At 44.7% G+C, this 13,344-nt stretch overlaps 1 pseudogene; it reads left to right on the top strand.

Annotated features, from left to right (window-relative positions):
• Positions 1–496: 496 nt before the first annotated feature.
• LOC144773849 (heparan-sulfate 6-O-sulfotransferase 3-B pseudogene) lies at positions 497–1,144 on the top strand (annotated as a pseudogene).
• Positions 1,145–13,344: the final 12,200 nt, after the last annotated feature.

Raw genomic sequence — 13,344 nt, 5'->3', positions numbered from 1 at the left:
CCAGCAGCGCTGAGCCTACTCTTTCTGTTTCATGTACCTACGCACCCATGGAGTGTCCGGGAGGTGAGCATCACGACGGGGGCTCTGTCCGTGGTGTTAAAGTTCCGCGAGTTTCTGGATTATCGCATGATTTTTGAACGTTTCTGCTCAGGAGTTTTGGAGTATTTGGGGGACTTTTTCTGTTTTACCGCGAGGAAGCTTTATTGGGCACTGTTGAAAACATCTACATGATATTTAGAAGGGCATTTTGGGCTGTTTGTGTTATGCTTTAAAATTTATCTGGTTGGGCATCTTAGTAGAAGTTTCTGAGAAGGATTATCTGGTATTTTCGGGAGATCATCGCCACCCCATGGAGTCTGGGGACCTGCCTGTTGGATTACCAATCGTTGGGAAGTAGGGAATGGGGAAGACTGACACCTGGGTCTTATCCCGTGTGCAAAAAGAGTGAGTTTTTTTGGGGGCAATTCAGTGCTAAAGCTGCTGGTTCTACTGGGGCATGATGGATGACCGGTCCAACAAGTTGGTGCTCGTGCCCGTGTTGGCGCTACTCTTTGTCATGATTGTCTACCAGTACATCTGCCCAGCAGGCACGCACTCCTGCCACTTCCGCACGGGCCAAAGTTTGAGGCCAGGAGTTATCGCTGACCAGGATCCACAGTCATTCCCATGGGATGAGGAAGGTGAGGATGATGGAGAGGAGGAAGGTGGTGGCGCAACCCCGCGTTCACCACCCCGCTTCAACTTTAGCACCCAGGACCTTGCACGCTTTGTGGACTTCAACATCAAGGGTGAGGATGTGCTGGTCTTCCTGCATATCCAGAAGACTGGAGGAACCACATTTGGGCGTCACCTGGTGCGCAACATCCGCCTGGAGCAGCCGTGTGAATGCAGGCCTGGGCAGAAGAAGTGCACGTGCCACCGGCCTGGCCGGCAGGAAACCTGGCTCTTCTCACGCTTCTCCACTGGCTGGAGCTGCGGCTTGCATGCTGACTGGACCGAGCTCACCAACTGCGTGCCCGCTGTGATGGGCCGCAAGGGTGGCCCTCCCCCCAGCCACAGGTCAGTGCTGTTGGATGTTTATCCTATACCATCTTTGATCTGTGCTATCATTACCACTCCAAGCCCACCAAAGTTGTCATCCTAGTGTTCACCCTAACATTTATCATCAGGGTTCAAATCTAGAGTGGTGGGTCTACGCGCCACTACACCACTCTATAAATGTCTTAATGTACCACACCAAATACATTTGACACTCGTCTGTGAGATGACACCACAAAAACACAATGACACTGTCACTTTTTTCACTTTCATCATACACCGCTGTGCCACTGCATTACAATGCCTATGTTTATTTTGATTATATTTTCTTCATAAAGCGCTGGCTTGTGACATGTGGCCACTTTGTAGTGCCAATGACAGTGAGGCAAGTTTTCGGGAGATTCTAGTCCCATCCTCTGTAATGTGCTGTCAGCTGTTACACAACTGGTGAAAGGGTGAATGCCTTATACCACAATTATTGCTATGCATTATTCACGGGGCCACCGAGCTGCTGCACCACTGTGTTAGGTATGTTACTTTGCCACGGTACCACTGTGGAACTGCATGAATGTGTCATTGTGTCACCTTCCCACTTGACTGCTGTACGGCTGTACCTCTGGAACATTCGGCTGTACTAGTGAGCTCCTATACCACGTTGCTGCTGTGTCTGCGAGTCACTGTGCATCTGTACCATTAGTTCGCCCTTTTGCAATGGGCCGCACTCACATCGTGATACACGCGCACTGTTCTAATCCACTGCGCTTGTACTGCCAGGGCCACAACGACCCTTTATGTGTTTGCTTACATTGAGCACCAATTCCAAGGCGAGGAAGAGCTGGGATAAACACACGTGGGTAACGAAAGCAAGAAAGGGATCTATTCGCGGGCGGCTTCCCGGTATAACTCTGCCTGCATGCTACAGCCTCTGTAGGCAGGGACCGCCTCCTGTCACCTTCGAGAACGGGACAGGTGTTGCTCCCTGGGGTAAGGGGCAGGCTGCCCAATCCCCGTGGTCGGGTATTTTCCTGCTAAATCTCCTCAGCGACCTAGAGAGGGACCATTTTTTCCAGAGCTGAACATATTTAGCAGTTTTGTTTCGAGTTTAAGACTATTTAATGAAGATTTGAAGAATTAATCTGTTCGCAGTTTGTGGCGAGGGTGAATTTATACGTCCGGTTCCTATTGGACGAATTTAAAACACGCGCGTGGTTGTTTTTCCACGCGTGCTTTCAGGTACAATTGTGGCGGGAGATTTCTGCCACGAACTGGAGCCGAGTGACTTTTCCAGGTGACTCAAGACTTAATGACTTGTATGAGGGAGCATTCTCGACAGCCTTTGCACCCGCCCCCCCCCCTGGACAAGAACAGCGCATTTCACACGCTGGGAGGAACGCTGCTGCCTGTAACACATTACTAACAAAGGAACGTTTGGGTTGAGGAATTTGGGGAAGCCTGATGGATCCAGGAATTGCCACTTCCTCTCCCACTCACCCCTAAAGCTCCATCTTCAGCCGAACTCCATGGTGCACTTGTTTTTATGTGGTACTGAGGTGCGGACAGGATCAATAGTGACACCTTAGTGAAGGCTTGGCAGAGCTCAAAAAGTGAGTTGTTTGCCTTTCTCGCCCTTCCTGTGTGATTGGTGCCACAAGTCGTGGGCTCAGCATCCTGTCCTCAGCCTCACCACATGACTCCTGTCCCACTCACTTTCAGTGCAAACTTTCCGCTGCCAGTGCATGCTGGGTAGTATTAATCCTTTCGGGGCTCTAAACGTGCAGTGCCAACAGTGCTGACAGAGCCTGTTTTTCAAACTAGTCAACCATTTCTGTGATTGGTAAACAACACCCTGTTACTTCTTAGAAAGTAGCGGAGCGCATTCCCAGAAAGCAAGCACGCACACGCAAACACCCACACGTCGGTAGAATGTTAACTTTTTTGACAACCCCCTCCCCCCCACCCCTCCCCCAATTTCCTCTCCCACCTCCCTGTGCTGCGCTTGACGTGCTGTGGGAAGAACATGACAGGGACGTGTGTTTTATACTCGTTGCCTGCACGCTTCATCTGCTGAAATGTCAGTCAGTGCACTCTAGAAGAGCGAGCCGCACTTTGTACCGTTATTTCAAGCCTTCCCTACAGCCCCCGTTACGGTACACCACTAGTCACGTCAGCACAGCAATCCGCTACAGCGATGAAAAAATCAGAACCTTGGACAGCTCTCCGGCTGCCCGCTGCAGCACCGAGGTGGGATAGGATGAACGGCAGACTACTTAATCCCAGCCTGCCTTCCAAAACCGAAATTATTGTTTTTTAGTCAATCTAAATATTCCCCAGGGTCCTCTCCTTCGGTGCATGGATTCATCCACATTCCATGCTGCTGTCTCGCCTTTTCTTCTGGTTGCCGTTTTAATTACAAAGTCGAGTTCACCTCTTTGGAGCATAGGGGCTGTCATTTCCTGAGCCCGTCAGCGTGGCACCGGGCCCTGCCTGCCAAGTGACATCTCTCTCTTTCTACAGGTCTGATTAAAAGTAGAGGCTCTTCTGCCCTGGCTTCTAAGCCGCGGAACCAGCTGCTGCTTTCTATTGTTTGTTTCTCAAACCAAAGCTCCTTTGCTGAACCACTGAAGGCTCTTTTTCCGTTAACTCGGTCTCGTTCTCTCTCGCTCTACCTATTAATTCAGAATTGAAGTCAAGATGCCCAAGGGAATATACGCCACAAGTACTCCATCCATCCATCCATCTATCCATCCATCCATCCATCCATCCATCCATCCACCCATCTATCCATCCGTCCACCCACCTACCCATCCACCCATCTATTCATCCATCCATGCATCCATCCATCCAGCAAGCCATCCATCCATCCGTCCACCCATCCATCCATCAATCCATCCACCCACCCATCCACCCACCCACCCATTCATCCATCCAGCCATCCATCCGTCCACCCATCCATCCATCCATCAATCCATCCAACCACCCATCCACCTATCTACCCATCCATCCATCCACCCATCCACCCACCCACTAACTCATCTATCCACTCACTTATTCACTCACTTTTTCCACTGAAGTTAAACCTAGCTGGTTAGTTAGTCGCGATCGAAGTATTTGGTTTGGTAAACCATGTTGAGCACCTCACATTGTTGTTTGGCCGCAACCTACACTTTGGGGATGGGGGTATTTTTGGATAAACTCCTCAGCGCTGCAATGTAAACACGTATGAGGCGCACTATAAAGTTGAGGATCTCAGCTGTGACCTGTGGGAGTGCGTCATATTTCCACATTGTGGTATCAGACACGTTTGTGGCCATTCAGTGAGGATATTAGGTGCAGTGGAGATTGTAGGTGCGCTCTCTTTATTTTGACATTTTTCCGATCACTACATTGAGCAAAACAATATAGCACAATTAATTCTGAATTCGATTTCTGTTTTTGAATGCAAGACTTGCAAATGTACCTAGTCTGTTTTGTGGCATTGTTATGCTCTATTTAAGCTGTCTGTCGCAGAAATCAATGTAATAAATAGCTCAAGATATACTCAAAGCGGATACGAATCGGCGGCATGCTCATGACTGGATGCCTTTTTTATCTGCTTCAATGTTTTCCCCTCCCACTGTTGACATCAGGGAACTATGGGGCATATTATCAAGAACCTCGTTAAAATGATCGCTGTTTTAGCGGCAGGAAACTGCTGCTAAAAAGGCGATAATGGGCTTGCTAATATGCGTTATAGAATTCCAATAGAAGCCCAGGTTAGATGTGCTGCACATCTAACCTGGGCTTCTATTGGAATTCTATAACCCATATTAGCAAGCCCATTATCGCCATTTTAGCGGCAGTTTCCTGCCACTAAAACGGCGATAATTTTATCGAGGTTCTTGCTAATATGCCCTATAATTCCTTGCAATTTTCCTGGCAATCTAAAGCAAGGCCGATTCATGGTATATTAGGAGAGAAAAGGGGAAAAGTGAGGTTTCAAAATTGCAGTGGAAAGAGAAGATGTAGAATTTCCTCCAAAGCTGAATTTAGAAAGCTTTATTTAAACCAGTGCTTGAAATGGAAAAATAAAAGTGCTGGTACTCTATACCAGAGTACCTGCTTGTTTCTGAGAAGTGCCAGTACTCTCCAATTAAAGGTATTGCATTTCTCATGAGAAGTGAAGGTACTTTCCTCCTCAAAATAAAAAAGTGCCAGTACTCCGTACCGGGCAGTACCGGCCCATTTAAAGCACTGGTTTAAACCCAGGAATTGTGAGGGCTTGGCTGATCCTATGGTGCTTTCAGTAGTTTGAAGCACCACCTGTTCCAGAGTGCGGGGGCCAGCAAAGTGAAACAATGGCCACCAAATAAGAGTTTGGAAAAAAAAGGTGTGCTCTTTGGTATCTGGTTGCTGGACATGAAACTCTGCCTGCTAAATATATATATATATATATATATATATATATATATATATATTTTACTGCATTGTTTTTTACACTATCGGCCTCCGAATTCTGTTCAGGGAAGGGGTTTCTTGACAGAAGAGGGGAATTGGTAGATGAAAGCTGCCTGGAAAGAGAGGTAATATAAACTCAAAATGTGGGGTATGGTGAATACATCTTTCTAATCCATGTCCAGAAAAGCAGAAATGTCTTTTGCCCTTTCTAGAAAGTCACCAAGTCGCTTTCCATGAGGATCTGCAAAGGGGCGGGTTGTTGGTGGTGGTGGGGAGGTCTGGAAGTGCTGACTTGAATGGGTAAGGATCTATGCCTACATGTTTGTACTTTTAGATTAGACATACATTTTGTTATTGAGAGCTGACCTTAGGGATAGTGTAAGCTGGTAGTGTGGGAAGACATTGCTGAGATGCCCTATGGCACTGCTGTGAAGTATCTTGTGGGCTAGACAGAAGCCTTAACGTCAACAAGGTCCTTAAACTGCAGCTTAAGAGTGAAGGGATATGGTTGGATCATTTGAGTCTAACGATGAGGTGGGATGTAAGGTTGTAGACTTACTTAAGTCTTGTGCACTTGATGGAGAGCCCCATGTAGAAGTTGTTGCATTACTCAAATTTGGTCATTACCACTGCAAGCCCAACAATGCCCCATTGAGGTGAGAAAAATGGTGGCAGGGTATATTATTGGTGATTGGTTTACGTGAATCTTCATTTGTATATGAGGAACCTTCAACCCCACACCTCCATACCACCTTCACTCCGTCTTACAAGGTTATTGTGGAAAAGCGGTCTAATGGTTTTGGCTCTATGTGATGGCATGATGGAAGCGTCCACAAGGGTTAGCCAGGCAAACAGCGAGATTATAAAAGGGGGTGGTATGAGTCAATAATTGGAAATATCCAGGATTTCTAGAATATGTGGATATCCTTTTGTCAAGATACAGTATGTCCCTGCCCTAGTTACCTGTATCATAGGGTTCCAAGATACAGAAAAAACTCAGCAGAGAATTAATTCATGACAGAAAAGCAAATTACTTTGAAAATCATATCTACAAAGCCTTGACTCACCCCTAGAGTACTTTATGAAACAGTCAAACCTTCTAGTAATCTCATTAGAAATCCAAACTTTCTATACTCGTCAATTTTTGCAACCAATACTGCCAACTTTTTCTCCAAGAGCTTCAAAACACACTAAAAATAAAATCATCCCAAAATTTCCAGCAAAATTTCCTGAAATTAAAAATGTATTTTTATTCAAAAAGCTTAACGCACAAGACAACCCCCATATTATTGTGTTGGTCAACATCTCAATGTATGTAGACAAACCAATTTCAGCACACCTTCTAGTTTCTCTGCAGTCAGAAAATTGTTCTTTAATTCTCAAAGTCGTTAACTCTACCACAGAAGGAATATTCCCATCTGCACCAAGATCTTTTCAGATTACTCCTTTACTTAAGAAAGCAAACCTAGAACAAATGGACTTCCAGAAGTTAGGCCCTATTTCCAGCTCTCCTCTCATAGCAAAATGATCTAGAAAGCAGTCTCTCTGCAATTTCCATTGTATATCTATGACAAACAATGTTGGGCACCTCTCAATATGGATTCAACCCAAATACAATATGCACATGGCACATGACTTCTGGTGTGCCTAGATTGTCTGCTGCACTTGATACCTTTGTCCAGGAGACACTACTCAGTATATTACCCACCAGGAGGGAATGACGGGTCCAGATTTGATCTCGCTTGCACTTTTCCTTGTTTTTTGTTTTTTAGACCACATGTCATTAAAATAGACTCCTTCGGATCACCCACTTTTCTGAAACTATGTCAAGTCCCTTCGATATGGAAACCACTTGGCTAGATGCTCCTTGAAAAGAAGCCAATAAACCCCAATATGTTAGTGATGGCTGACTCCATCATAGAGTATCTAAACCATATGACATTACAAATCCTTTTTTGAAAAAATTATAAATGATGTCCAAATCAGTGCCTTTTCTAAAATCCTTTGGCTTCACCATCAAACAAAAGCTCTCAATGTTACCTCACATCACAAAACTTGCGAAACCTGCCTCATTCTGATTGTTTAAAAAAAATATATATTATTCTCCACTTTGAATTCAAAACAGCGATGCAGACCTTGGTCCTCCAACACCATGAAGGGGGATAGACCATACTCTTGATTTTTCCAATCTCATCTCAAAGCCATTCTCCATGTGCCAATCTGTCTTGCCAAAGGTGTTGAAAGAGTAGTCTGTAACACCCTAACTGTGGTCGAACTTCACTGGCTCCCCCTCAATGCCAGAACCAACTTTGAAATAGCCTGTATTGAGCATAAACCTTATGGTCCTCATGAATATGGTAGTGGGATTGCCACCATCAGGCCATCGGTGGCAGTCCCACCTCCATCGGACCATGCTAGACCTCCGGCCATATTTGGATGGCAGGCAGATGGTCGGCTGGCGGAGAGACCGTCCAACACAAATCTGACGGGTTCAAGGAGCCAGTCGGACCACCGGACGGACTGTAATCCCTACAGTGATAGCGGTGCCTGCTCAGGCACTGCTGTAGGGATTACAATGTCAGTTTCCACCGGCCGTTCCATGGCAGTTAATCCGCCATGAGAAGGCAGGCGAAAAGTGACTTGGCGGCCCATAGCGGGCCTCCCTTCCCCACTGGACCTCTGATATGGGTCCTGGTGGGCATTTCCCTGCACCATGTGACAGGCACCGTGTCTGCCACTTAGTGCAGGGATATGTCTGATGTGTTTTGTTTGTATTACGGCATGTGCTGCAGTCCGCAGCACCAACCGCAATACAAAGAATACATTGTGTGACCGCGTTGAAGGCGGTCGCATCCTAATACCGATGACGGGACTGCCGACAGCTAGTCGGGTGGTCCTATTCCCAACAAGATGGCGGTCAGATGAAAGTTTGACTACCACCATATTGAGGCCCTGAATCCTGGCCTTCCCATCTATCTGCACACTTCGGAAAGCGAGAGACACTAGAGGCAATGCTAGCTTCCAATTGGAGACCTCCAAATTTAAAAGACCAACAGGATGGAACAGGTATTTTATTTCTAAGCACTAAGCATGTTGAGTGAACTACAAGCAATGCTGTGTCTCATTCTTAATCTGTGGAATTTTTGAAATAGTTTACAACTCATCTCTTTAGAATGTTCCTCTCAAACTTAAGTAACTATTCTTTTCTCTTAAACAGAAGCTATAACCTTGCTGTATTTATTGTACTCTGTTACGCAATGGCTTTCTCTGCTTTTTTGTCTAGGTTCATAGTATGCAACCACCTTTTATAAATGGATGAAATTATTTAGAAAAAATAAATACAAATAGTCAGGACCATAGTCCTAGTCTTTCTTTATTGGTGAGGCAAGACGCAACTGTCCTATGAGTTTCTATTAAATATCATATCTACTGCTATATTGCAAGAGTTTCAAAAGCTGATTTCTTTCTTAGACAGACATAATATGTTAAAATGGAATAGTTACTTTTGGGAAGTGGCAAAACACCTGGATACCCAAATCTCCTCATTGAAGAATTAAGTAGAATGCAAAATGCTGGGCTAAGCAGAGATTACATTTTGTTTGTCTAGTAATCAAGCTAAATCATTCATCATAAGCCAGAGTCAAGCTATAGTCAGTCAGTCAGTCAGTCAAATTACTTTATTCAATACTTATAATAAAAGATCATAAAAGTACAGATGAATACAATTTAAGACATCAATCAATCAGTGCAGAATCGAAAATTATATAAATGTCAGCATAAAGATAATAAAACAGAGTTATAACAATCGCAAATAAAAAACAATTATTAAGAACTGTTTTAAATTCATTCGCTAGTATTATACAGCTGCATGATCTTCCATGATTGAGGTACAAAGGACGCCACTGAGAAGCAAACCATAGGATTAGGGTCAAGCTATATTTCTAGGTAAGATTCAGCACAGAATTTATCAGGAATGAAGGGGGACCAGCCTCAATGGGTCATGAAATCAGCTACTAAATGCAACTCTTGAAGAAATTCTATGTCTAGCTTCAGAATGTCAGAATGGCTCCATTCAGAGTCAAACAGTCCATCCTTCTACAAGCATGAATGCCATTTGAACAACTAATAATGGGTACGTCGGAAACCTCTTCCTGGAGATAATGAGTGCTGACAATGCCTGTGACTGTAAAATGCAAAATGATAGCACACATGCTTCATGGCACAAATATAATGCCATTGCTTCTGACATAATTGTTTTGTGTGGTTTTAATCATAAGTTCTTCGAGCTGTGTCTCAGAACGTTCTTGAAAAAGCTAGCTTTTCCAAAATTGTAGGACTGTCTTATTTTATCTCCAAATGTTAAATATCCTTGATGTTTGTTTTAGCGAATGTTGTTTTCTTAAGAAGGCTATTCATAGAAGAAAGTCGATGAAGGGGAGATAATTTGGCAGTTAAGCTGTCTTAGGGTTAGATGCGTTTCAGATTTTAGCTAAATTGAATGAACTGAGAATGGAAATTATGATATTGAGTTTTTATTTCAATGTTTTATTGAATTGTTTTTATCTCGTGCTTTTATCATCTTTTAATATCGAATACAGATTTATACTGATTGATTGACTTCATATATTGTTGTGAATCCTCATTTTAAACTTTAGAATTTACAGGCACTGCTTATTTGGAAGGTTAGATTTTAAGCAGACACCAAGATATCTTACGCATGTAAAAAAAATGCCCTTTTCAAAAGACCCACATGTTCTTTTCATCATATCACAAATCTCTGGACAAAGTTATGTTCAGTACCCATGGATGTGAAAGACATGATGTGGCACAGTTCCTTATCCTTACACTTGTGGTAAAATATTTCTAATTTATTGACCTTAAGGGCTGCCTTCACATGTCCTGTTTAGTAGACACCTGTTTGCTTCGCACACAGTTAGGTAGGTAGAGCCACCACAGTCAAGTAGAGTTGGTGGTAGGTAAGGGTGATATCACTTGACAAACAATTATTATACTGAAGAAGTCCACCCACCTTACTATGGTGTAAAACCTGTTTAAAACAGCAGCAATTGTGTATATGGAGGACATATGTAAGTGAATCGGACGTAGCTCAACCAAATCGATTGCTTACAGAGTAGTCACCACACACAAATGTGATCATGACCCCTGGAACCACAGGAATCTACAGACATCAGGACTCTAAAAGTGTGGAATGTACATACCAGGACGTTTAGCATCACACACCTACTCACTTGCACAGGCATGCTCAAGTGCCCTTAAGGGAAACTGGATTAACACTGAATTTCAACTTGGAAAAACTAACAAGAGAACTGAATGTGGACTTTGATAAATGGCAACAATTTAATGTAGGTTTTTGGCCCAAAATGAACACATTTAAAATGAAAGGTGTACCCAGCCGAGTTTCCACTTTTCTGAATGTATGTGTTGTGAGATATAGCTCCATGTACATGCCCTAACTGGGTGTGATGGAGACTTTCTTTAGTTCTTAAATACAGTTAAAATCACATGTTAAAAATGTGACTCTTGTCTCACGCATGAAAGAATATCACCAGACTTCATATTCTCTTAGATACAGTATGGGTTCTCAAACTATACCTCCAAGTTCCAAGGATTGGCTAGAAAAAACAAGCAATAATAAAAACAATTCCTATTTGTCATATTTCTTTATTTTGACAGCTATCGAACACCATTTGCTGTATTGGGCAAGAGGAGCGTGGCCAAAAACTAATTCTAATCTATGCTACTAATATAAAGAGAGAACTTGCACCTTTTGGCCAGGTAAACTCGGGAACCACAGCGCCAATCTACACACCCGATACATCTATGAAAATGTCAGGGTGTGTAGATGGACATAGGCTATATAAATAAAAAAAAAAAGTAAATTAAAAAAATTAAGGGGCCAATTACGATTGCGGATTTCCCGCATCCACCGGGCCGGCGGAAGCCACCGCCGGCCCGGAGGATGCGGGAAATCCGCCGTGGAGCCTTGAAAGACCCACCGCCATATTAGGATGGCTGGTGGGTCTTACTATCTGTCCTCCGCTTTTCCGCCGCGGCCGGATTCCGCCCGAGGCGGAAAAGCATTAACATGGCTGGAGGTGTCTATCAGACACCGCCAGCCATATTAGGATGTCTGCAGAAGGATGCCTTTACACGGCGGCATTTCCGCCGTGTAAAGGCATACAGATTTGTGTTTGGGGGCCCGTTGCAGGCCCCCAGGGGTGAAGGGGGGGTGGGGGGTGCACATGGGGGGTACCTATGGTACCCCCCTGCATTTGCCTGCACAAAGCGGCAGGCACCGCGAGGTGCCTGCCGCTTTGTGCATGCAAATGCACAACTTACATTTTTATCATTGCGGCGGGTGCTGCTTCAAGCAGCACCCGCCGCAATGATAAAAATACAGGATGTGACCGCCAGGGTGGCGGTCACATCCTAATTTGCACGGAGGGACCGCCGCTGCCCCTGCGGACGGTCCCTCCTACTCTATGGTGGCGGACGGACTCAGGTCCGTCCGCCATCATAATCGGCCCCTAAGTTTGTAAACAAAGTAGTCCCCTGAAAGTAGCGCCGGCAGGGACCTAGCGCTGGCCACGACGCGACGTGCGTGATGACCGCGACGCGACGTGCGTGATGACGACGAAGGAGGAGCGGCGGTGCAGTGACGAGCGGCTGTGCAGTGAGGAGCGGCGGCACAGGTAAGGAAAGGGAAAGTTCAGTGCGAGACTGTGTGATGCAGGGGGAGGCAAGAAGGAGGCAGCAGTAAAGGAAAATGTCGGAGCGCGAGTGAGTCAGGGCGGGAGGGGGGCGCGAGTGAGTCAGGGTGGGAGGGGGGCGGGAGTGAGACGGGGCGGGAGTGAGTCGGAGCGAGTGATTCGGGGTGGGAGGGAGTCAGTGCGGGAGGGGGTCGGAGCGGGTGTACTGCCCCCAGCCTCTTTCTGCCCCAGGCAACGCTGGGGCGGGCTGCTAGTATGTTATAAAAAAGATAAATGGCATTTTTAAGAGCCTAAAGGAAACTCTGCTATGCGATAATCTGTTTATCTAAATTGGTACATTGACAACAGTGATAGTTGGCAAGCCCAAATCAGTGAGTTAATTAGTAATTAATAAAATGATAACATCCTCCCCAAAACTGATTAATAACTATGATATTCTGACAGGCGAAATATGTAACAACTATCCTTTAAAATGAAGCCCCACAGATGCAATTCCAGGACTAACTGAACCAGATACTCGGAGTTCTTCTACCCACAGGTCATAGGCTTGAATGCAGATAGCATCACTTGAGATTTCAAGTTCTAAAATATATGTTTTAATGCTGGATAATAAACACCTGACACAAATACCCAAACTAAGTGATAAGCTTAATATTGTTCTTACACAAGAGAAAATACTTTTACGAGTTTATTGGACACCACTGAAAATGGAAAGATTTAGCTTACCAGAAAGATGTGCTTGTTGGAGATGCAAATGTCTATGTGCAGTGTATTCACCTCTGATTTTTTGATTGCCCCAAAAATCCGAATTTGTGGAAGGACATTGTTGGATGTCACTCACATAACATTGGCAATCTATGAAATGTTATTGAATGTCATTGCAAAATGGAAATACTCAAATAAATGTGGGGTGTCATGCTGGCAAGTTAATCTTCTGTGAAGTTGAAAATCGCCTGATAGTCGAAATGTTGAACTATGGATTTGCGTCACTGCTAGCTGCTTCAGTCCAAATTGAAAAAAACATGCTTAAACTCTGAAACTAAACTGATGAACGTAATGATTGGTTGTGAGCCAACGGCCCGAAGCTCAGCTCTGACAAAATGGAAGAACTTGTCTTCGGCAACAAGACCTCCAAATGGAC

This window comes from Lissotriton helveticus, chromosome 8 (genome assembly GCF_964261635.1).
Source record: "Lissotriton helveticus chromosome 8, aLisHel1.1, whole genome shotgun sequence".
Taxonomy (NCBI): Eukaryota; Metazoa; Chordata; class Amphibia; order Caudata; family Salamandridae; genus Lissotriton; species Lissotriton helveticus.
The sequence above is the reverse complement of the archived record's forward strand: the minus strand, read 5'-3'. Positions and strand labels throughout refer to the sequence as shown.